At 43.7% G+C, this 25,703-nt stretch overlaps 1 long non-coding RNA gene across 2 annotated transcripts in view; it reads left to right on the top strand.

Moving 5' to 3' along the window:
* The first annotated feature begins 10,184 nt into the window (after positions 1 to 10,184).
* LOC142071588 (uncharacterized) overlaps positions 10,185 to 25,703 on the top strand; it is a 92,152-nt gene continuing 76,633 nt past the window's right edge. Inside the window, exons 1-2 of one of the 2 annotated variants that reach the window (XR_012667709.1) lie at positions 10,185 to 10,555; positions 16,182 to 16,295. This is a non-coding gene — a long non-coding RNA (uncharacterized LOC142071588). The remainder of the gene's footprint in view (positions 10,556 to 16,181; positions 16,296 to 25,703) is intronic. The other variant, XR_012667710.1, reaches the window with a different exon arrangement.

The raw sequence follows: 25,703 nt of genomic DNA, 5'->3' as shown, positions 1-25,703 counted from the left end.
CCCTGTCCCCATTCGGATTACTTCACTCCCTGTGCTGGCTCAGCTGCATGGCTGGAGCATTGGCGGGGGAGGGAATGGAACCAAGGCTTGCCCTACTCCCAAGTGGCACAAGATGCAGTGCAGCAGCCCCACAGAGACTGTTCTCCCTCTCACACTACAGGTACCCAGTGCAGGAGAGTAAAAGAAAGTTGATCTGACCCTAGCAGCTTTAGAATATCAAGCCAAATTTCTCCCTGGACTAACTCCATTGGCTTAAATGGAATTTCACCAGCACTGTACAGTAACTTCTCACTTAATGTTGTAGTTATTTTCCTGAAAAATGCGACTTTAAGCAAAATGATGTTAAGTGGATCAAATTTCCCCATAAGAATTAATGTAAATAAGGGGGGTTAGGTTCCAGGGACATTTTTTTTTTTGCCAGACAAAAGACTATATATATATACATACATACATACACAAACACAGTATAAGTTTTAAACAAACAATTTAATACTGTACACAGCGATGATGATTGGGAAACTTGGTTGAGATGGTGGAGTCAGAGGGTGGGATATTTCCATGGGGATGCCTTACTGCTAAATGATGAACTAGCATCGGCTGAGCCCTCCAGGGTTAACATGTCGTTAATGTAGCCTCACACGCTACAAGGCAGCAGGAATGGAGGGAGGGGAGACAGCATATCAGACAGAGAGACACACACCCTGTGTGTGAGAGAAAGAGATGTGCATTTCCCCTTTAAGTAGGCTGACACCTACTACATTACCTTGTTAAGTTAATCAGGAAGCTGAAACTGCAGCAGCTGCTGCCAGGAAGCTCCCTCCCTCCTGAGCCCTGTCCTGTGTGTCCCCTGCTCTATGGAGATGGGGTAAGCGGGGTGCAGGAGCAGAGGGGTGGGGGATACCCTGACATTAGCCCCTCTTCTTCCCCCCCACCCCAGCAAGCAGGAGGCTCTGGAGAGTAGCTCCAAGGCAGAGGGCAGGAGCAGCACATGGCAGTGGGGGGAGGGACAGCTGAACTGCCAGCAATTGATAGCCTGCTGGGCGGCTGCCGCACAGGGAACATAGGGGAACTGATGGGGGGCTGCCTGCTCTTCCTGCAAGTAGTGGACAAACGACGACCTTATAAGGGAGCATTGCACAACTTTAAACGAGCATGTTCCCTAATTGATCAGCAATGAAACAATGTTAACCGGGAGGACTTTAAGTGAGGAGTTACTGTATCTGGCTCTGAGGGCCAGAATGTGCCTTTAAAGGTGACCTGAAAAAGGGAAATCAATTGAGTTTGTGCCCTTCTTTGTTTCTTTATAGTGAATAAAGAAGGCCTGAAAGGGGTTCCTTTTTTCTTCCTGCTTTAATTTTATTTTAGAACTATCAGGTCTTGTTGTCTGTGTTTTTACTGTTGATTTTGGACCAAAGAAGCAGAAAAGGCACCGTCTTAATACTTAATTTCAGGTAGAGCGGGATTGCATCTTTAACAAAGAGAATGCTTCCCAACTGTTTGGTTAACTCCTATTTAACTCAAATGGCTGACAAAGAAACACTAAACTAAGTGCTTTAAGGATTCTGAATTAAAATCTCTTCCTCTCTCAGTTGCTCAGGTTTCACCTCCTTGATGCTTTCTATTCTGTTTAGCCTCTTATAATGCTCTCATCCCTGTAGTATCTGAGCACCTTCTGGTAGTGTATTAAAGGATGTGACTAACATCTGGCTCGTGATGTTTGTCATCTCATCTTCTCCTCGGGGGAGAAGTGTGTGCAGTGGAGTGTCTTGTTTTGGTAGGGTTTCTGTTTGCTATATATTTATATTTGAGAAGAGCAGGTCAAAGAAGTGCACCTTGCATTTGGCGTGGAAGGTGGTGAGATTTGTGATAGTCTTTAGCTCCTAGGGGAGTGAATTCCACAGTCTCAGACCAGCCCCGTAGAAAGCACAGTCTCCTACACAAAAGAGCTTCACCCTTATTGTAGAGAGTTTCATTGCACCAGAGGAGCAGAGCTGCCAACAGTGGTCTTCATCCTGGGTGACTCCTCACCCAGCAAGCTTTCCTTTGGGGGTGGAGGAAGAGCATACAATGGCTGGAGCCCCTCCCCACCCTCTTTGCAGGGGAGGCTTCTGCTGCTGGCAATGCAATCCTAGCACAGAACCTGTGCTCCCTGCTCAGTTTGTGGATGGCCCATGAGCAGGGACACAAGGCAAATGACAGGGTGGACGTGGGGAAGGCTCTTTGTGCTTTCTCCCTCCAAACAACTGAAGATCACCACAAAGCAAGTTCCAGTCTAGAGATGTATACTATAAATATGCTTAAATCTAGAAGGTATGATGGTGTGGTATAAAGTTTTATTGCTATGGGTGAGTTATGCTCGTTTTCCCAAGCCAGTGACAATAAAATGGGATAGGAATAGTAATCCTAATATATTTCACTTATGTCCTGTATTAGTGAGGTTTTCATCGTGTTTCAGTCTCTTCTGGCTTTTCTTGCCTACTCCTTATCACATCAACAGATATATTTTTGTTTCCATGACACTGCCGTGGCGTGGACAAAGCTTAGTGGCACCCACTACTGCAGACAGAAGTCTGTTTATCTAATGGATTGCCATTTATTCCACAGCTGGTGAAATAGCTTTGTTTATGTAATAGTTGCCCGGCTCATCTATGCTGTGCAAAGCATTTTGCTGCATAACTGGACATGTAACAAGCTACAAAACATATTGTAACTCCACTGATGATCAAGGTAAAACCTGTAGCAGAATTAGAATCAGGTGTGTATAATTCTAACTCTATCTACATCGGAAAAGAGGAGGAAAGTGGGGGAAATGGTCTGTAGTTCAGATTCCTCAGGGCAAGTTCAGCATATAGACACATCCCATGCACTCCCACTGAAGTCAATAGGATTGCACATGGTGCTGAATTTGCTTCTTGATCTCTTATTTCCTAGATTTTGTGGGGGCGGAGAGAGGGAGCGAGCTTGTGGAAGCTGCATGTTTGGCCTCTGAGAGAGTCCCTTATGTCTCCCAGCAGAGAACTGTCTGGTTGATTGCATAGTGTTGATGGACTCAGAGATCTCGTCAGTCTTCCTTGCCTGTAAAGTGGGACTTTGATAGGGAGACGCTGTGAGCAGCTGGTGGTGGATTGAAGGAGGTGGAAGGGAAGAGTAAGTGATCAGAGAAGATGATCAAGTCAGCAAATGAACCGAGATTAGACAGGAGGTGGGGATAGGGAAAGGAATGGAATATATGTTATGGTCTAGTAACGTTTGCAGTCTATCTATATCATTATCATGCCTTCAGAAAATTGCTAATACAGTTTGGGACAGGTGCGCTGGTAGGTAATAAACTCCTGAGAGCAGATTGCATGGCTTATTAAAGAAAATATGACAAACAGGGGGCCACATACGGGCTGGCACCTGCAGTGTGCACTGGGGATAGGGAATGTGGGTACAGATGTGGTCTCCTCATCTCAAAAAAGATATACTGGCATTAGAAAAGGTTCAGAGAAGGGCAGCTAAAATGATTAGGGGGTTGGAACAGGTCCCAAAAGAGAAGAGATTATAGAGGTTAGGACTTTTCAGCTTGGAAAAGAGGTGGCAAATGAGGGGATATGATAGAGGTATATAAATCATGAGTGGTGTGGAGAAAGTGAATAAGGAAAAGTTATTTACTTGTTCCCATAATATAAGAACCAGGGGCCACCAAATGAAATTAATGGGCAGCTGGTTTGAAACAAATAAAAGGAAGTTCTTCTTCACACAGTGCACAGTCAACCTGTGGAACTCCTTGCCTGAGGCGGTTGTGAAGGCTAGGACTATAACAGGGTCTAAAAGAGAACTGGATAAATTCATTGAGATTAAGTCCATTAATGGCTATTATCCGGAAAGGGTAAGGAATGGTGTCCCTAGCCTTAGTTTGCCAGAGGGTGGAGATGGATGGGAGGAGAGAGATCACTTGATGATTACCTCTTCTTTTCTGTCCCTCTGGGGCACCTGGCATTGGCCACTGTCGGCAGACAGATACTGGGCTGGATGGACCTTTGGTCTGACCCAGTACGGCCATTCTTATGTTCTTAAGATCAAAGCATGCTGTGTCCAAAGCAAATTTGTGTTGTCTCATCACATGCCACTGTGAAGAGCCTGGCCAGAATCTTGTTGGAGAGCAAATCCCTTCTCCGCTTTGCCCCCTCCCAGGGACACTGAGTGTCTAAAAGGCAGCAGAAGTGGTGGGGTGGGCACCAGAGCATGGCTCGGCTCTGCCCCACCTCCACATTAGACAGTTAAAAAGGAGACGTATGATGCAACCTCTTTAAGCTTGGTACAGCTGCCCTGCCAGTATGTTGCGTCTGCAAGCTGGTAGGAGAAACTCTGGCTTATTAAGCGAGAATTCCTCCTGGAGAGTCCAGCTGCTGTGTAGCCCCTCCATATCACTCGAAAGCACCTCGGGGGGGCCCTAAGATAGAATCTAGCCCAGAAACTTACACTCTGAAAAAAGACTTTCTCCTTTGCAGGATAAAGAAAATCCCTTGGGCTCAACTCCCCTTCCATCTTTGAGAGCTCCAGCAGCCACATTCAGCACAGGGACTGTCTTCACGGGAATTTGCATAGCATCTAGCATAGGGGGGCCTTGATGCTGAATATGGGCACTACTGTAATATATTTATTTAATCATGATAATGAGAGCTTCCTGCTGTTGGAAAGCAAGACACTACTTTACCTGAACATAAACCACTAGGGGAGAATTACCCAAAACACATCATTCCAAACAAACTTTAATTACACTGTTAGCCTCTTGTTTAGCCGCTCTTAGTTTAATTTTAAAATGGGAGTGGTGGTATTGATTTGCCTCGAGTTATATGGCCAGGTTTTTTTTTAACTACCTTTCTATAAAGTTATATTTGCTATAACTTCAGTTAAATGGTAACTGTAGGGATCCCTTTAAATTATAGATTTGAAAAGTAGCTCATGGACTTGCTAGCATTTCACCAGACTCAAGGGCAGAGGTGACCCAGAGCCAGAGGACAGACACCAAGAGAAAATTCCTTCCCTCAGAGGGAGATAAAGGACCTCAGGCGATGCAGCAAGTTCTGCAGCTGGATACAAAGTACCATTTTTTGGCTCTACTTCAGAAAGAGGTAAGGGGACAGAAACTGGCTTAGCTACAGATCTGAGGGAGAAAGTCTACCAGCTGCCCTCCAAGAAGATCACAATGCGGGGTGGGGAGCAGGCCAGCTAACTGTTCCCTAAATATATATATATCTGTGAAGGGCCCAACTGTTCTTTGAAGATATCAGGAGATGAGGGAGAGGAGAAGGCCATCAAGCCTGGAGGTAAAGGGTAGGAATCAGCCTAGTGGGGACTGCTGTGAAGAGGGAATGGGTGGCGAAACTCACTGGTATTTATTCCAAAACCGATGAATTTTTCTGGGTTTGCTTGAGGGTAGCTTGGAGTTTAAGGATATAGGCATGAACCCCCTGAAAACTGTATTCACTGGTTCTAGTTCAGAGACTAGTGTGAACTGAACTCAGAGGATTTCACACTGCTGTACATGGAAACACTGCTTCCACAATGTGTTCACTCAAACCTACCAGTATTTACAGAGACATTTCTAGTAAAATGCCTGCAGACCCCAAGTATGACAAATGCTACAAAATGAGGCAAATTAATTTCTTGGTTCTCTTGCTGGATGCTGGAGAGGTATTTGACAGAATTTAATAGTCGTATTAATTTGATATGCTTTGGAGCATTAACGTGTGAGAGCTCTTTCTCACATGGATCCATAATGTTTAAAATAACCCTATGCTATGCTAGTTGCTACCATCCTCATGAAAGAGACACCACACAAAGATGCCTGAAATTATTTGCTTAGCTATGGAAAATCTGGCATAGTGCATATCAAATAAGGAGAACTGGCCAAACACTGCTGATGTATTAACTTCCCCTGCAATTTCAAATGGTTCTGCTCGTCTTCACTTCCTGTCCTAAACTGCTATGTAGTGTTGCTTAGCTGTGTTAAACAGCTACTGCGTGTCCCCCAGAAGTGACTGCATTTGAGTGGGTGAAGCTTTTCCTTGATAGCAGTATAGTGCTTGTACCAGATTCTTTGGGAAGGAAGGTACAATAGAAACGTAAGCTATTGTATTGAAATGTCAGTCTGACCAGCTGCTTGAATTATATTCAGTCCTCAACTGTTTCATCGGTGCCCCTGCTGAGATCCATATCTACTTCTGCTCCTTCAGATTGATATAGAATATGTATGTTTTCATTAGCTTTTGTGGTCATATGCTGAAAGATGTGGATTTAGGATCCAGTCACGGGTGCTCTCACCATAAAGCTAGCATGAAGAATGAAGTCACAAATCAAGATCTACTGTGCATTTTTAAAAAAAAAAGGGGGGGGGGGTGAAATCCTGGCGCCACTGACATCAATGGCAATAATCCCATTGACTTCCGTGGAGCAGGGATATCAGATGTACTCAAGCCCTATGCCTTGCCTTTGCTTTGCTTCCATTATTTCTTTTTTTAACTCTCTCCCTCCAGGTTCCACTCCAAATTCAGAAGCCTTTCTTTACTTTTTTCCCCCCTGTTTTTAATGAATCCATGGTCACAAATACCCCTAATGATCATCATACCAGCTAAGCCACATATTTCAGGCACCAGCGACAGAACTGTAGGCCTGGTCTACACTACAGAGCTCAACATGAGGCTCCTCACATCAACCTAATTGTGTAGGAGTCTACACTACAGTGTTCCTCCTGCAATTCACCCACTACGCCGACCTAGTCAATCCACCTTGGCGAGAGGCGTAGCACTTAGGATGACGCAGTATCAGTGTAGACACTGCATTGCTTATGTTGGCTTTAATGGCCTCCCAGAGGTGTCCCACAATGCTGCACCGTGATCACTTTGGTCACCTTTTTGAATTCTACTGTCCGGCAGCCAGGTGCATGCCCCTCCTCTTTTAAAGCCAAATTCCTTTTCCTGTTTGCTCAGTGTGAAGCACTCACATAGCCACTGCCCAGCTGCAGCAAACAAGCTTCTGCCTAGAGTATAGCATTCTGCCTATAGTATAGGTGGTTTCCCTCCTCTGTGGGTGTGGGTCTTGGCTTGGGCCCCATCCCTGTCCTCTGATGCCATTCCTTCCCTATTAGCGGAAGTGGTGGATCTCCTGGGTCTGTGGGGAGAGGAGGCTCTGTCAGCCCACAAGTTGCCCAGAGTCATGGTCCTGCATAGCAGGATGCCATTAACGGCCCTGCACACTTGTGTCCACAGCATCCCCCACAGTGGATTTACCAACTCCAAATTGATTCCTGACTGAGTGGTAGCAATCTGGCATTGCCAGCTTCCACAAAGAGATCTCCACTCACTTCTCCACCATGAGTTCACCTCTCATTTTGGTGTCACTCCATTGGAGGGCTGGGGTGAGCGCCATGCACAGTTCCAGGAATGGGACCTTGTACATTCGAAAGTTCCATGGCCAATGCTCATCATCCCATACCTTCATTAACGATGCATTCCCACCAGTGAATGCTTGTTTCTTGAGCCCAGAACTGGTGGTCCAACATGTGCAGCTGCTCCATGAATGCCAACAGCAATCTTGAATTGTTTTTTTCCGTGGTCCACAGCAAGACAGCCACCAAGGCATAATCATCAGACTTGCAGCTCATGACACTGCAGGATCAGCACAATACTGAAGAGCAATGCTGGATCCATTCTTCTCTCAAAAATGGTGGATACGCAGGCACTCAAAAAGTGGTGCAAAAGGTAATAAGATGCCCATGGAGTGATGGGATGGAGAAAACTGCATCATGGGACGCTGAATCTATGTTCCCAGCCACCTCTCCATGACTTGTTTGCACTCATAAGGCATTGCAAACCCTTTCTAAAATACCCCATGCTAGATGGTGGCTAGAAGGTGCACAGTGGGAAAGCTACCCACAGTGCACTGCTCTCTGCATCGATGCAAGCGCTGCTTCTGTGGATGCATACCAGCCACACAAGGAGCATAGTGTGAACGTGCAAAAGTGGTTTAATTACTGTGGTGGCTGTACATCGACGCAATTTAAGCCAGCTTAATTGTGTAGTGTAGACAAGGCCTAAGCCCTGCAGCTTCAGACCAGGCCTCTCCCATGTGAGCTTTGTTAGTCATAGAATGAGTAGGGCTTATGCTCTGTAGGCTTGCCACGGTCACACACTTATCAATGTCTGACATTCTACCCAGTAGAGAACAGTAGTATCCACACACAGTGAAGGCCAGATCCTAGGATGGGGTAAATCAGCACAGCTCTTACTGAAGCCAGTGGTGCTACACTACACTTCCACCAGCTGAGGATCTGGTCTGTAGAGCCTGATTCTGCAAGGTGCTGAGCAATGGAGACTCTATTTGGGGATGGCACCCAGAGAATTGTGCCACTCCCAAAAATAAAATAGATGAATTGGAGGTAAAATAAAATTACCAACATCTTAATAGCTTGTGCCTGCCACAATTGTTGGGGTTTTTGTTTTGTTTTGTTGTTTTCTAGAATAGTGGTTCTCAACCAGGGGTATACAGAAGTACGCAAAGGTCTTCCAGGGGGGACATCAATATCCCCCATCAATATCATCCAGATATTTGCCTAGTTTTACAACAGGGCTACATAAAAAGCAGTAGCAAAGTCAATACAAACTAAAATTTCATACAATGACTTGCTTATGCTGCTCTATATTTTTGACGGTTTTCAACAGTGGTTCCCTGTAAGATGTATGGCCACGTAGCAGCCTATTTAGAGCTGTGCCCGTGCTCTGGGAGATGTGCAGGTGCCCCTCCCCCGGCCCCAACTCAGCACTTGCCCTCCCGCGGCCTGGACCCAGGCACCTATCCTGCAGCCCCAGCCCTCCCACAGCAGGGACAGGTGCCTCTTCTCTCCCTCCCCCACCCCTCCTGACCAGGTGCTGCTGCTGCAGGGACAGAGCACTGCGGGGAGTCCTCTCTCCCCCACCGTAACCCCAGAGAACCCGCCCACACCCGCAGCTGGAACCCTTGCCCCATGCACCCAACCCTCTGCCCCAGCCTTGAGCCCATCATCCCCGGCCCCACCCCAGAGCCCACACCCCCAGCCGGAGCCTTCACACCCCTGCACTCCAACCCTCTGCCCTGAACCCCCTCCCACACTCTGAACACCCCATCCACAACCCCACCACATGATTTTTTTAATGTGCATCAATATGAAGGTGATGTGTCACACATCACCTCCATATTGGTGCACATAACAGCATTCATTCCACACAGGGGTGAGAAAAATTAGTGAACACTGGTCATGACCCCAAAGTGGGTCACGAGTTCATTTTAATGGGGTCACCAGGGTCAGCATTAGACTCACTGGTGCCCAGGGCAAAAAGCCCAAGGCCAAGCCTAGCTGCATGGGGCTGAAGCCAAAGTCTGAGTTTTTAAGTGAAGTGAAACTAGGCGTATGCAAGATCAATCAGATCCCTGGAAGGGGTTCAGTATTCGGGAAAGGTTGAGAATCACTGCTCTTGAAAAGCTCTTCTAGACGGGGAGCCGTGTGTGAGCATTTCCCCCAGCAGGCTCTAAATTAGCAGCGCTAGCGGGACTTCATTGAACAACTTATTCACGACAAACCCCGCCGCCCCCCACAGGGGCGCACTCTCAAAAGTGCCCATACCTTGATGTAGGGAAGGCACAAGGGAAGATTTTGCAACCCTGAGTAGAATTTACTCACGTAAGTAATTCAGTTGGACTACTGGCCTGAATGAATGCCATACAAACTGCATCAAGCTTCGAGAGACAGGCCCTAAGTGAGCACACACACCGTATAGGCAAATGGCCACGCCCAGCTAAAATTTTGATCTAGATCTGTCTATGTAAGGTGTTGAGTGCCCTTTGTGGACATTAGGTTCAGTGCTCTCACGGCACTGCACACTTTGCAGGATATAGCCCTTTGTCAGAAAATTACACTATGAAGCAATTTAATATAATATGAAATAAGACAGCTCCCACTCTAGAAATGTCTGTTCTTCAAACAGCAGAAGAAAGTTGGCCTGATGACCAAGCATTTCTGTGGCAGGCTTTGGAATTTATTAGGAGTGAGAAAGTAGCCTCAGCAAAACTTGCTGCTCTGTGTCAACACTCTGAGAAAGGGCAGATTCAGACAAATGTAAAGGGAAGGACTAACACAGAGGGACAGATTTAAAGAGTCTGTTGTCTTGGACAGCTGAGCTACTTCAATAGCTCATGAAACAGCCTGGCACAAATGTACCACTGTAAATCATGTCCCAATAGCAAAACAAAATATTTCAATGAAGTATTCCAGTAACAAATGAAATCCTTTCCTAGTCTGGATTTACCCTTTGGCAAAGTCTATGAAGACAGAAAGAGAGAATGGGTGATTGTAATGTTTATGAAACTAGCCCTACTGAGGGTACGTCTTCACTACCCGCCACACTGGCGGGTAGTGATCGATCTATCGGGGATTGATTTATCGCGAATCGTCACCCGTACTCCACCTCAGCAGGAGGAGTAAGTGGAGTCAACAGGGGAGCCACCGCAGTCGACTCACCACCATGAGGACGGCCAGGTAAGCAAACTAAGATACTTCGACTTCAGCTACATGAATAGCGTAGCTGAAGTTGTATATCTTAGTCAAACCCCTCCCAGTGTAGGACTGCAATACGTTTTGCTTTCTGAAAAGTGCATCCTCTTCCACCACCCCCAGCTGACCACCTGCCTCTCTCTCTCATTTTCCCCACCCAATAACTCCAAGTCTCAGGCTGTGGTTTGTTTTGGGGCTTTTGTTTTTGTGAGGGGGAGGGTTATTTTGGGGGGGGGTCAGGGAATTTTTGTTGGGAGCTGGTGTTGGGATGTGGTTTTTTTATTTTTGTTAGTTTTTGTTTTTTAAATTCTTCCTATTATATTTCCATGTCAGGCTCCATTCTTGCAATTTGCTAAATTTCTTCACAGGATAGCCAGAGCTTCAACTGGGCAATTTACAAACCCTTTTGCGAATATGTTTCAGTGCCTAACAGTATGCCACAGAACAAATGATTATCAGAATACAAAAGGACAAAGGGAGGTAGAGAACATAATGAGTTACAGTGGGATAATACACTTATCCGTGTTAGAGAGGAAATGAGCTATAAGGGGAGATAGTTAAAAAGGTCTGAGGATTTGTACTACTGTGTTATTCTACTCCATACTTGTATTAATTTTAAGCAAACCTTTGCTTTAAAATGCTACTTTAAATTTCTAGGCTTCAGCAAAAATCACTAAAAACTGGCTACTTTTCTCCTTTGGTAACACAAGGTACATCCAAGTGTTTGATCATTGTATTTACCTTATTTTCTGAAGTAGTCACAACGCCCTAGTTAGGGCTACGTAGAAAAATGCATTTAAAGCCAGGACTCTTTCCCACTGATTTTCTAAAAACCAAATAATTCTTTCCCAACCTCCCACCACTTACTGAGATTTAATAGTTTTGACAATTTTAACTGATTCTTTTGCATAGGTCAGAAGCATTTAAAAATTATTCATGTTTGACACTTTTCACTGATTAGCCTTTGGTCTCTCTAGTTCAATACACTCAAAGTTCAAAACTACTAGTCTGTAGATAATGTCTCTGATACAGAGTATTTGTTGAGAAATATGAAGTATTTGCTTACATTGTTGACATAACCTCATCAAGTTACACTCCAGCATTTCTCAACAAACGTACTTAGGTGTTTAGATATATTTACGGGGTGGGATTTTCCAAAGCATTTCACATTTCCCTAATTCTGCAAAGCATTTCACATTGCTCAAGGGCAAAATTGTGTTTAATATTGTATTAGGGAAAATGGATTGTTTAGGTAAACTTGTTAACAATACCGACAAGGCCTTAGTGTTTGTGTTATCTAGGAATGGACGTAAAACGTAATTATCCGCCATGTCAGGATAAGGTTCTGTGTATTGGATAATATAAGTTCATAAATATACTGTTTGCTTTTTTGTTTTGCTTTTTTTACACTGAAACATTAGAATGTTCATTGCCCGTATTTGGGAAATCTTGACTAGAAGTAGAGAGGTTATTTTACCTTTGTATTTGGCACTGATGTGACTGCTGGTGGAATACTGTGTGTCCAGTTCTGGAACCCACTATTCAAGAAGGATGTTGATAAATTGAGTTCAGAGCATAATTAAAGGATTAGAAAACGTGCCTTATGAGAGAAACAGATTGAGTTCCTTGAGTCTAATGTAACAAAGAGAAGATAAAGGGGTGACTTGCTTACAGTCTATAAGTACCAATATGAGGAACAAATATTTAATAGTGGGCTCTTTAGTCTAACAGAGAAAGGTATAACATGATCCAATGGCTGGAAGCTGAAGCTAGAGAGATTCAGACTGGAATTAAGGCATACATTTTTCACAATGAGTGTAATTAATCACTAGAACAAATTTACCACAGGCCGAAGTGGACGCTCCATCCTTGAGTATGTTTAAATCAAGGCTGGATGTTTTTTCAAAAAGTTATGCTCTAGGGATTATTTTCAGAACATTCTGTGGCCTGTGCTATACAGGAGGTCAGACTAGATGATCACAATGGTCCCTTCTGGCCTTAATATCAATGAATTCCAAGAGATCAGTGGGATAAGCACATATCTAATTCCAGAATACTATTCAGAGTCCAAACACCCTTAGTACTTCAGAGCTCCTGGAAAGTACAGCTGATTCTACGCTGTTAGGAGAGTATGGCATGCTTCCCCCAGTGTGGCTGGCCACTTCCACCAGTTGGTTTGGAGGGTGAGGAGGCTATGGTCCCATCTCCTCTCCACCTGTTTCTGCTCCCTTTGCAGAGGCTACCCTGGCAGTGGCATTAGCCCTGCCATGTCCTTGCAATCCCTGAGCATGAAGACTTCTAGTTTCCCGGCCCCTCCACATTGTCAGAAGGTGGTGGAGGCTCCTGGTGCCCTCTTTCTCCCTTGCACACTTGTCTGTGGATTGGATACAGCCTAACATGTTTCATGGGAGTTCATACGGTCTCTGTGAAGCAAACTGGCAGTTTCAGACTAAACCTTGGTGGACGGTGCTCATCACAGCTGGCACCCTTTGAGGAAGAATCAACTGAGAGGCCTAGACCAAAAGAGCCATGGAAACTGGGCTGCCCTGTTAGCTCTATATGTGGTGCCTCCAGGTCAGGATTGAGGCCTGTGTGCAGATCAGCTTCCTCTACAGCTGTCTCTGTTCTGTGGGTAAACACAAGATGTCAGTCACCCAGGCAGTCAACCTGGCCTCTATGACAAGAATTTTGTTTTCCCAGTTTAAAATATATATTAAGGAATCTCCCCAGTAGCTATAATATGGTGGGCTCCCAGAGCAGCAACAAAATGGTGGCCCAGAATAAAGCTGCCAGCCCTCCCAGCCCCCTCTTTCGCTTCCTTGATAAATGTCACACTCAAGCTTGTTCGTCTGGGGGTTGGGTTTTTTTATGTACAAAAAACCAATTGCTCATTTTAAAAATGACACCCGAGTAAACTTTGTAATTACACATGGGAGGGACGCTAAACATTTTACAGCCTAATTATAGAGCTCGCAAATGTGAGAACAATATCATTACTGTGTAACTCCACGTGCTCTATGTACCTGTGACTAAACAGGCTGCACCACAGCAAACCAGAGGCACTGAATGACTTCTACAAGGTATTTGATGCTTTCTAAAGGCTATTGTTCAGATTGGGGCTGGACACCATGTGGATGTGCAGAAGGGCAAGCTGCCTTCTTTTCCTTTGTGAGCTCCGTGTGCCAGGACATGGGATGCAGCAGCCAAAACTGAAGCACCACTGTTCTGATCAGGACTCGGGGCCCTTGTAGACACTCGCCTCTCTGAAAGTGGCAATGAGGAGGGAAGACCTCAGCGCTCCCTCTCCTTTGCAATAGCCGTTGGAGCTTGCAGGTCTGTGGCAACCTCTTCGGCCCTGTCTTCACTAGGAAATGTAATTGTGTTTAAACTTGATTTTTAGCAATCAAGTTAGCTGACACAATGCTGAAGGGTCAATATAGACAAGGCGAGATTGTTCAGCATCATATCGACTGGTCTAGACTCAGTAGGGTTTTTCTGTGACTAGCTGACCTAATGCTGCACGTTGACCAGCCAGTCAGTCAGTATTGTGTCACCTAACCCATTTGTTAAACATGATTAAATTTCCTAGTGAAGACAAACCCCAAGGAGGGTAGCATAGTTACTGCACAGGAGCTCTGTGGGACGTTGCCCAGACATGTTAGAGTATTTTTCTGTATGCACAGTTTTCACCAGCCCGCAAATAGGCACTATTCTTTGCAAAGTCAAGTCTGTTGCTCAAAATAATCCAATCAAAGCGAGGTGATCTGTTATGCTACAAATAATTTAGTGTCTAATTAGTCCCTCTGTAAACTATTCAGAGCTTTATTAGGTAGGTATTTAACATAAACTATGCCTACATTAGAGACATGAACCATTGATAATTGAACTCGTGAGACAGCAGGGATGTACAAACACCAAAGGTGCAGCACGGCCACATTAACTATGCTGTTTTAATTTCAGTTACAGCTGAGTTGAAATCAGCATTTCCATCTCCCTTCCCTGATCTTCTCTCACTTTTTTCCATCTACCAGTGGGGAAAAAGTGAATAAGTGGGAGAAGAAATATTTTCTTGCATTTTTAAACCCTTCCCCCCTCCCTTTTCTACTTTGAAAAAAATGGAAATATTGCCACACTTTCAAAACGAAAAATTTGCAAAATTCCAAAATGTTTTAGGAAGTGTTTCATTTTTAAACTTTTTTTTTCAGAATATGAAACGTTTTGTTGGGAAATGATGGGTTTTGGTGAAAAATGTCATTTTCAAAGAAACCCCATTTATTGATTTAAAAAGATTTTCCATGAAAAAATGTTGGTCAGCTGTACTCCAGTGCAGAAGACTTGCATGGCCAGTCAAGGCTCTGTATTGGCCCTGCTCAAAGCCCCCAGGACAGGGACCATTTTGGAGGGGTGGCTGGAGTATAGAGCACTACAACTACTCTCTGCTTCCCCGGAGTCCACTGGGGGTTAGGCAGTCCTGAATATGAGGACTACAACTGTCGAGTTAAGCCACCTTTTGTCTACCCCCTCTTCACCTTCATCCTTCCTGCAAGCAAAGAAATGGAGTAGCAGAGAACCAGGCTCACTGACGCCAGAAGCCCCTATTATACCTACAAACAGTAGTGAAAACTGACACAAAAGGAGACTTTTTAATTTAATGCTGCAGTCCACAAATTGAATTTTCAAACTTGAGAATTGCAAACCTGACTCAAGGCTTGACAGTTCTTAATAACCCAGTTACAAATTAATAATTTTCACCTCGCTGAGTAGATAATATTTTGATAAATTGTCCATTTGGCTGTCTGTTTTATCCAGTTATGCTTTATGTAATTTTTGAATCTAGAAAACCCAGCCCTTAACTTAAGCATGATGGGAAAAGCCATTAAAAACCCTACGTCCCCTAACACTGCACATGTTCTGCTGGAAAATTATTGCTGCATGGCTGAATAAAAATAAGATCATATGTTTACAGGGTGTCTCATCCGCCTTCCTTTTTGTCTGTCTCTCTCTCACAGCATGTATTCAGATACTCATAATTATGCAGTTTTGGTGTCATGTCTTTCACTTCCTGTCCTAAACTTGTGTGTAGTGCTACTGTGCTCTGTTAGATTAATGTCACAGCACCCCAGAGGGGCCTGCATTTCAATGGTCAATGAAGTGCTTCCAAATGTGGATGTAATTAACTGAGACTCCATAGTTTAGCTTGCAAGCAGAGGTCCATTATAAACTTTTTTTAATCTCCTATCCCCTTCTCTTGTATTTTAACAGGAACCAGATATTGTTAATTTTTTAAATGATCCTTTTAGGGTTGAAAAAGAATTGTTCGGAGAGATTCAAAAATGTCAACTAAATAGTTTGTTTAGGGTACAAAAATCACCTTTAATTCAAAAAAAGTCAGGAATTTTTGGCCCATCCTTATTTCAAAACAAGTTTTATCAAACAAAGGGTCCTTCTGATCTTAAAAGATCAGCCACATAGCCAGGTCAATATAGAACTCAGATCTTACCCAATAATCACGCTGTTGCCAATCTTTTAGTATCTAATATCTAAAGGTTTATAAGAGAAAAGAGAGAGTGTTTTTCTTGACCATTTTAACTAATACATATACTCATTGCAGAGTCCTTGTATCAGGTTTGAAGAAGTGATGGAATAAACTGCTGGCTTGTAAAGTCTCTGGTAACTTCAAAAGACTGGAAAGTCCTCAGTCCTTTGGTTGGAATGCTCCTTTTGTGTAAGTACATAGTCAGAGCAGGGGTGTGCACGGGAATAAAAATCTGGCTGCTTTTGGAGGGGCACTTCCTGCAGCCAGAGGAGCTGACTATCTTTCTCCCACCATGGCTGGAGGAGCTGGCTCACCCCACTTCAATGGCCCTGGAGCCAGAGGAGCTGGCTGTTCCCTCTGCCACAGTGGCCCCGGGGCTGGTGGATCTTGCTCTCCCCCAGCAGCTGGAGGAGTTCGGTGCCCCTGCTGACTGAGGGGCCCATGCCCCTGCTTGCTCCCTGTTGCGCATAACCCTGGTCAAGAGATCAGAGCAGGAAAGAAGCCAAATGGAGATACTTCCAGGGTCTTTTATATCTTCACCCATGTGGAGGGAATGCTCTCAGTCTTAATTTGTGGAAAATTGCAAGAACAAGATGGAGTCCAGGGTCACATGAGCTAGTCACAGGCCTGTGCATGATTTGATGACTCAGAGGAGCAAACATTACCCATACTCTGGCCAAAGCATCCACAGGAAGGCTCATTGGGTGGGGACAAGCTTCTTCTATGGCCCATTGTGAGTTAAGTATTCTTTGATTGGGCCATCAACTTGAATAGTCCATTTATAATTTGCTGTCTGTCTTTAATGTAGATTTTACCTGGAGGGTGTTACTCAGGACAGACACATTTGAAATACTAGTACACAATCAATATTCATAACTTAAGATATATAAACGATGCATGCATATAAGCAGGATAATCCTACTCAGCAAATCGTAACTTTCCATTTACACCCTATATGACATACTTAGTATAAGATTTGTTGCAATTGTCTAACTGGCAATATTAATGATATAAATGTTCATGTTTTAATCATATGGCATCACACACTCATCAGCTGTTTTCATCTGCCTTCTATTGCACTGCTAATGCTTTTGCCACTTATTTAGAATTCACTTTCCAAGGAAGGACGGCCTTCTGGGTAAAGCCCAAGACTGGAACACAAGAAGTCTGGGTCCTATTCCTGGTTGTATCACTGACTTCTTGATTGACCCTGGGCAAATCATTTAACTTCTTTCCTTCCACTTCCCCGTCTGTAAAACGGATAAGAAAACCTAATTCACGGGGTGTTGTGAGAGTTAATTCATTAATGCTTGTAAAGTGCTTTGAAATCCTTCCTTAGATAGAAGGAGCTTCAGAAATGCAAACTACTATTGTTCCATTTGCAACATTCTGCACCTCTACCCTGTCAGTTCTGAGGACGAATCTGTGCTTCTTACTTCCCTTTAAACTGCTTGGGATTGGATTATTTCCAGCCTGGTACTGTAGGTCATTATTTACACCTTCCACCCTGCTGACTTGGTAGCATTCTACACTTGTTTAGCAGAGGTGCCCCCTACTACAGGTGTCGATGACCACAGCAAAGTGCAAAGCAGTGAGCCAATCAGGCTTTTTTTGGAGGTGGCAGCACTATATAAGATGGAAGGATTGTGAAACACCAGAGGTGCTATATGCGATAAAGGGCCTGTCCCTGCTCTCTCTTTTCCCTTCCCCTTGAATGTTTCTGAAACGATGCCCCTTGTAGGTCTGTGTCCATGAAAGACCCCAGGAACTTGCCCAGCTCAGGCATTTGTCTCCATTAAGTCATGTGCAAAGATAAGGGCATTCCTGTCATCAACAAGACAGCACATTGGATTTTAAAATGACGGATTTGCAGGGGTGGCTGCTCATTTGTATGCAAGGGATGTGGACATGGCAGCGGAGGTGTTGTAAATCACCAAAGAGCTACTTGACAGTGCCAGTCTCTGAGTCTGGTTCAGAATTATTAATTAAAGCAGTCCGAGGATGGTTTGTTTGCATATCAGTTGAGCTAAGCCATGCTGGAATCCCTGTAAATAATAAAACAGCCTGATTAGGCCTAGTCATTAATTAAGTGTCTTCACTGTGAATGAACAGCTAAATCTTTCAGTTTGTGAGGGAGCCTGTGACACTGTGATAAATATGCAGTCATGGCTACTCCTGTAACATTATTTTGACATCTTCATCCATTGATAGCAGCTCTCTCCCTGATGACAGTGGGTTCAAACCCCATGACAGATGATACATCTGTCTAAGTCTGTTCCTTAAAATATACCACTTAGGAGGTCTCAGATAATCTGGGTTGAGAATAAGATGGGGGGGGGGACTTGTTAAAACTCTTAACTGCAGTGTTCAGTCATCTGTATGGGTGGTATTTTACTGGTACAATTCAGAGGATGATAAAAAAATCCTGCTTTGTGTTATCTTAATGTAAAAGTCAGCTATTATTTATTTTACTAAAAAGATATACACTTAAAACCTAATTACACTCGTCTCTGAGGCTGCTGTCCAACTTGCTGTTTGTGGTATCAGCATCAGCTGCAAACCAACCTAGAACAAGAACTGCAGGGTAAGAAGTTTAGAGATTACTTCTATAAATACTACTTTTTTAACTTAAGATCATGTTAAGGACAATCAAACCTCATGGTTCGGGACATGAACTGATCATAGTAGGTGATCAGGAAGGAGATTTTCACTTTTGTATAGCACTGAACAAGTGGTTATGTGCAGTACAGGAGGAGTTCATCTTCTAAAGATTCCAATATTGGTGACCTCTGCGGTCAGGATACTAGAGTGATCAATGAGCTGAGCAGACATGACAAGTTTTGTTTTCATGTGTAGTATTCTATGTATTGTAAATAATATTTGAACCTTGTTTCTTAGAAAACATAATTTAATATTGGTTCAGTGGCAGCAGGCGGGGATTCACCCCTTCTTAAAGATTAGTCAATTGCCATGTTCTATACTCATCCCTTCTTCCTGCCCTGCCTTTGCAACAGCATAGTACTAGTGCTGAGAATGAGATCACAGCGGTCTTCAAAAGAGAGTGCAGTTACCACTTGAATACTTCTGTTATAGCAGTCATTTCATATGTAGAGAGAAAATTGTAATATTAAGCATGAAAGTTTAAAGGGGTGTGAGAGAGCTGCTTCAATTCAATTGACCTATAAATATTAGGGTTTTCTACACTTATCACTGTGGTATTCAAGTGTCATACAACAATTAAATATACCATTGAGTATACCCTAGACGGCTATGGTCTCACTACCACCCCTGTTCCTGGTGTACATGTTTGGGAGAAAGGATGATGATGGTTCTTAAAGAAGTTTTCATAAGGGCAATGCTTGAGAAACCAACTCTTGAGGCTTACAATCTCCCATTTTTGGAGGCGGTCACTCAGATTGTTGGTGGGGCTACTAGTAACTTCTTGAGTCCTTAGATTTCCCCAAGCCTGGTCAGTTGATTATGGATAAAAACTGGATATGGGACAGAAACTGGTTCAGTTATCTGATTATCTTCTGCTAGAAGAAGATAAAGAGAAAGTGGCCATTGTGGCTCTTTGAGATCTCTCAGACCTTAGCAGAAGTGGATGGAATTGTTCTCCTGTGACTCTGCACTTATTTCTCTGGGAGAACTCAAAAAGTAGTTATTAGCAATTGCTCCTCTGCACCTAGACCTTTCCTGAAAGGTATGATGGTGGTCTATATAGTCATTCATCCTGCATATGGGACCTCATGGGCAGTTAGTGAGGAGATATGGGCTGGGATTTATTCAGTATGAAGATGTCACCCCGCTGGAGCAGTGGAATGACTTACCCAATGTCCAGATGAACTGGAGGCTTGGATGAGAGCTAGGTGGCTGCAAAATAATCCAGAAACTATTGAGGCGAATTTTGGTGGGTTGACTGAAAGCTGAAAGAAGATTTGGCAGAATGTCAATCAGTGCTGCACACTGAGGGAGTACAACTGCCATTTGTAACATGGGGGTGGGAACTTATCGGTGGTGTTAGATCCTGGGCTGTTCCTGAAAGCTCTGTCTTTTGCCAACAACACTTTTTTGGTCTGCATCAAATAAGCAAAGCATAGCCCTTCTCTTCTACTGCAGACCTTGCCCTAATCATCCTTGCCCCTTCTCATCTGCAGAGTAAAATGCTGCAATAATCTCTAGACCAAAACCATTTGGAAACAAGCTATGCTGAGGTACGCTTTTTAAGCAGACTTTAATGGTGGGATCAAATTGTACCAATGCTTCGGTTTCTAATACATTTCTGGGTAGAATTCAAGGAGTTGCTTTGACACTATCAATCCCTGACTGGTTTGGGACCTGGTTACTTGAGAGACTGCCTCTCCTCCCATGACATATTGCGACAGTGGCAATCAGCGGATGTGTTTGGAGCAGGAGTTCCCTTGCTATGAACAGGAGGAAGCTTCTAGCAAAGCATGGCTCCCCATCTTTGGAAGTCACTTCCTATCCACCTACTTGGATCTGCAGTAGTCTGGATTTGTTAGCCTTTTGGCAGTACTGCAAGCTGTGTCTTTACTCCCTTGGCTTTTGGGGAGTGCGTGGTCAGAAGATTGGAGATGTCTCGGTTTCTTTTATTATCTGGTCGATTTATGTATTTGTTAGAGTGGGATGAGCAGTCCTTTCTACTGCAGCTTGAAATATGTCTCCCTCTAGACTAGACGCCCTACCTGCTCTGTGCTAACGTTCACTGCTGCCTCAGGTTTCCCTCTTGGGCTCCTCTAGAACCCCACAAGGGCTTTCCTCCTTCCACTGATACCCCTTCTTGGGGCTCGTTTATTAGCACAAAGTTCAAAATGAAAACCAGGTCCCCCAAAGGGAGTCTTAACTTCTAACCAAGTCCTTCAGATTGAGGGTTACCACCTGGCTGGTATTTGACTGGTCTAGCCAGTTTTTTTTATGGATTTGTCAGATGCCTGAAAGTAATTTAATCTGCCGGGGGGTGGGGGGAGGGTTACGTGGGTCTAAAGATTTGCATTATTATCACAACACACGGGGATATCTAATGTTAAAAGTTTGTGTCCAACTAAAGATGCTACGATATTGCCGTTAAAAATAAGAAATTGCTTGAAACGGCAAAATCAAATGGCAAATACAAATTCAAGAAGTAGGATCAATGGAGTTTCTTTATGTATAAAGTTACAAAACATTCACATTCAAGTATATAGTTAAAATATAGAATCAATGCAGTTTGGGCAAAAACAATCTCAATGAAGACAGACACAAACAAAGCAGCTTGGAGAAATGTGACCAAGGTAAGAAAATGGTGTTCTCAATCTTATCTATATGTGTTTATCTCTCTAGATACTCTAAGTGGCTGTGGAAGGGGAGGTTGCAGAATTGCCTTGTGGTTGGGGGTTGGGGTTGCAGCAGGCTGGCCTTGGGGGTGGTGGGGAGTACTGGTTTTTTGGCATTTCAAAGTGGGAACCCTACTCAGAATCCTGAATAGTCATGCAACACTTGTTCATGTACTCCCTGCTCTCTACTGAGCAGCAACTCTCAGGGCTTCCTGGGGTGGTCTTTCTCCCTCAGGAGAGAATTCAGTGCCTCCTCCCCCTTCTATTGCCTCACTTACCTATACTTCAGTGGCCTGATTTAGTCACATGACCCACCTGTCATATGACATTCTTCATTCGCTCCACTGGGGAGGTGAGTTGTATATCACAGGTGGGGCTGGGCTCGTCTCTCTTTAATGAGGCCAGCCACTCTGTGACAATGCCACTCGTAACACAGGATAGACCCCAAGAGCAACCTTTTGCAAAGCTAAAGAAATAAACAAAAATATGTACTCTAGGAAGCCTCCTCTTCTCACTTTAGCTCATTTAGGGTGCATTCCAACTCCCATTAAAACTGATGGAAAGCTTCCCGTGTATTTCATTAGCTTTGAATCAGGCCCAGAATTATTATATTTCTTACATTCAGTGGAAATACAGCATTGCTCCACAGTCATCATAGAAAATATCATAATTTACTATGAGATGTCATGATAACTATGTTATTTGATGGAACAAAATGGCATTACAGAGGAATTTCAGGGTAACTCCTGCCAGATCTCAGCGCAATTAGCGTTTATTACATCTGCTTGAGGATCTTTCTCAGGATATCCACATCCATATAAAGCATCTCTGAAGCTGTAGTTAGCAGATAACTTATGCCCTTGCCTCATACCAAAAAAAAGGCCTTGAGTCCACTTTTCCTTACACAACCAGTTTTTCTAAGAGTATAAGTAAACAACATACTGCAGTAGCAACTGATTCTGGAAAGTCAAGGCAACCTTTGTTTCCAACTCTGTATAAAATGCTGGTGATCTGTCTCTGTAACAAACAGAAAAGAAAATATGGACTGCAGAAAACTCGGTGGAAATTGCAGATTTTGTTCAGTTCTCCAGATTTTTTTAGTAGAGATTTTTAGTACTTCTGGATATGAGAATAAACTTCCCAATACAATTGATACACAGGTCATTTGTTTGATTCTACAGCCAAGCAGACAGAAACGAAGCACTGAAGGCCTGACCCAAAGCCTACTATAGTAAATGGAAAGATACTTCAATGGGCTTTGGATCAGGCCCCAAGAGAGGTGTTAACTTCCTCCATTCATCTTAACAGAGTGTGTTACTTTCTAAGCCTAATGACCATTGAAATACCATTTCAGTTAAAACTACAGAATTGTGTACAGATTACATCCATCAAATTTACTTGTCCAAAGCAAAAGGCACATCCTTTTAAATAGATATTGCATAGAAAAACTATTCCTTGAACACGTGCCCCTTCTCGTAGCAGTAGCAAGAGCCATTAAATACCAAGCCAGGCCAGCTGGCTCTGGCTTTGTCTTTGTCTGAGAACATGTGGAACAAGAAACAATTCTACACAGAAAGGAACCAAGGCCAGCTCAATGCTTTCCCTGCTATTGCGTATCTGTGTTTTGGGGCTGTTTTGCCCAGATCCATTATCTTGTATTGTCTCAAGATTAATCAGATTTTATTTCCTGCTCATGTTTCTAAGATCTAGGCCGTTCTTGTAATATTCAGCTGTCCTCTCTGGTGTTGAGAGCTCCTCCCAGTTTATTATCGTCTGCAAATTCCATTGATGAGTTTCACTTACTCCCTCTTCTACAGCATTAATGAAGAGACTAAATAACACCCCAATCCTGAAGACCCCAATGCAAGATTGGGGCCTAAAACCGGACCTAACACATCCCTCTGTTTCCAATGAGACACCTCCCTCCAGTTTGATACTTTGCAGTTAATCATTACCCATTGTTCTCACCACCCTTCAGCCAGTTTTTAATCCACACAACAGTCTTCAGGTACAAGCCAATTTGCATTAATTTTGAATGTAAGAATTCATCAGACACTGGAACATACCTGCTTACCTCAAATCCAAAGGCTTGATTAATCAGTGTGTTAATCCGTGGAAACCAACAGAGTTCCACTGGCACAAATCTGGAGTAACCCAGTGGTGAATCAGGCAGAAAGTCAGCACTGGCCTTGCCTACGTTGAGCTTTGTTTTATAAATCTCCCACCAGTGTTGTAACAATAGCGCACTGACATTGGTGTGAGCAAGAATGGCGTGATGGTGTTGACTGGCTGCTGGTGATTTTACCACTGTGTCATACAGAATTATGAGATTCTCAGAGATTTAAACAATATGGCAGCTTTTTATACCACAGTACCCACCACTGTCAACACCAATGGAGCAGCACTGGTGCAAGGGGAAAAAACAGTTGCAAATTTTCCCACTGAAGCTGCACTCTAAGGCCATGCCTGTAGCAATCTTGGGGTTTGTCATAAAAATAAAGGGAAGGGTAACCACCTTTCTATATACAGTGCTATAAAATCCCTTCTGGCCAGAGGCAAAACCCTTTCACCTGTAAAGGGTTAAGAAGCTAAGATAAACTCGCTGGCACCTGACCAAAATGACCAATGAGGAGACAAGATACTTTCAAAGCTGGAGGGGGAGGGGGGAACAAAGGGTCTGTCTGTCTGTGTGATGCTTTTGCCGGGAACAGATCAGGAATGCAGTCTCAGAAACTCTGCTAAGTAAGTTAGTATGAAATCTAGCTAGAAATGCATTAGATTTCCTTTTGTTTAATGGCTGGTAAAATACACTATGCTGAATGGAATGTATATTCCTGTTTTTGTGTCTTTTTGTAACTTAAGATTTTGCTTAGAGGGATTCTCAGTGTTTTGAATCTGATTACCCTGTAAGGTATTTCCCATCCTGATTTTACAGAGGTGATTCTTTTATCTTTTCTTTAATTAAAATTCTTCTTTTAAGAACCTGATTGATTTTTTTCATTGTTCTTAAGATCCAAGGGTTTGGGTCAGTGTTCACCTGTACAAATTGGTGAGGATTTTTATCAAGCCTTCCCCAGGAAAGGGGGTGTAGGGTTTGGAGGGATATTTGGGGGGGAAGACATCTCCAAGTGGGCTCTTTCCCTGTTCTTTAACACGCTTGGTGGTGGCAGCATAGGGTTCAAGGACAAGGCCAAGTTTGTACCTTGAGGAAGTTTTTAACCTAAGCTGGTAAAAATAAGCTTGGGGGTCTTTCATGCAGGTTCCCACATCTTTACCCTAGAGTTCAGAGTGGGGAAGGAACCTTGACAGGGTTCATTAAATAACAAACCAGTGAATAAGAAAGGAATAAAACGAACTGAAGAGAATCTCTGGTGAACTGCTGCACACAACCATGTGGTGTTCCTAACCCCCACCTCTAGGGCACATCTCCAAATTCCTATGTTCCTAATACTGTCCCGTACGAGGTAGCGTCTCTAAATTATAATCTTCTACAACCATATCTCTACCATGCCTACAGTACTAGCACTTTACTGGTCCAGGAATACCAGCGTACTGCATTGGAAAGCTCTGAAAGTATAGACACAGCTTGTACCAGCAAAACAGCACTTTAACTGGTATAGCTCATTCCACTCCCTAGTCTCCCCCAACTGAAGTAAACTATATTGGTAAAAATGCAGCTTTGCTGGTATAATTGTCTATACAGTTAGACTAGGGGCTATTGCTGTCATAGCTATGTTGATCAGGGTTCACGTGTCTTTACACCCTGGCTGATGTAGGTATGCTGGCAGAAGTCTGTAGTGTAAAGTAAGAGTGCTAAACCTGTACTGGACCCGGGAGACCTCTTCAGTGCAGTACTTTATCAAGGTATTTGCTGTAGGTGATTTCCTCAGTGTAAATGACATGGGTACTCTCCTACATCCCAATCAGGTGTTGTCCCCCCTGCCACTCTCTAGCCAGCTGTGAAGGAACCCAGCCACTGGACCCAGCATGCTTTTATGCCTCTAGAGCTGACCAGAGCTGAGCCATTGTGTGGCACCATCTCCTTAAGAGTTAGAACATGCTGTCCAGTTGCCTAACCCAAGGGCTCAGTGCTGACCCTTCAGGCTCCCCAGTAGCTTAAATACTCCCTCTCCCAGAGCTGCTTCCAAAGGTGTGAGCTCTCTGGTTTACAGTTTAACTCTCTCAGGTGGCCTGTGGTAAATGTAAAGTATACAGCACACATAGACACTTTGCCCAGAGTCTAATATATTATTGCTCTTTAGTA

The sequence above is a fragment of the Caretta caretta genome, chromosome 3 (assembly GCF_965140235.1).
Source record: "Caretta caretta isolate rCarCar2 chromosome 3, rCarCar1.hap1, whole genome shotgun sequence".
NCBI classification, from domain to species: Eukaryota; Metazoa; Chordata; order Testudines; family Cheloniidae; genus Caretta; species Caretta caretta.
Note: the sequence above shows the minus strand (reverse complement) of the source record. Positions and strands in the feature narration are given on the sequence as shown.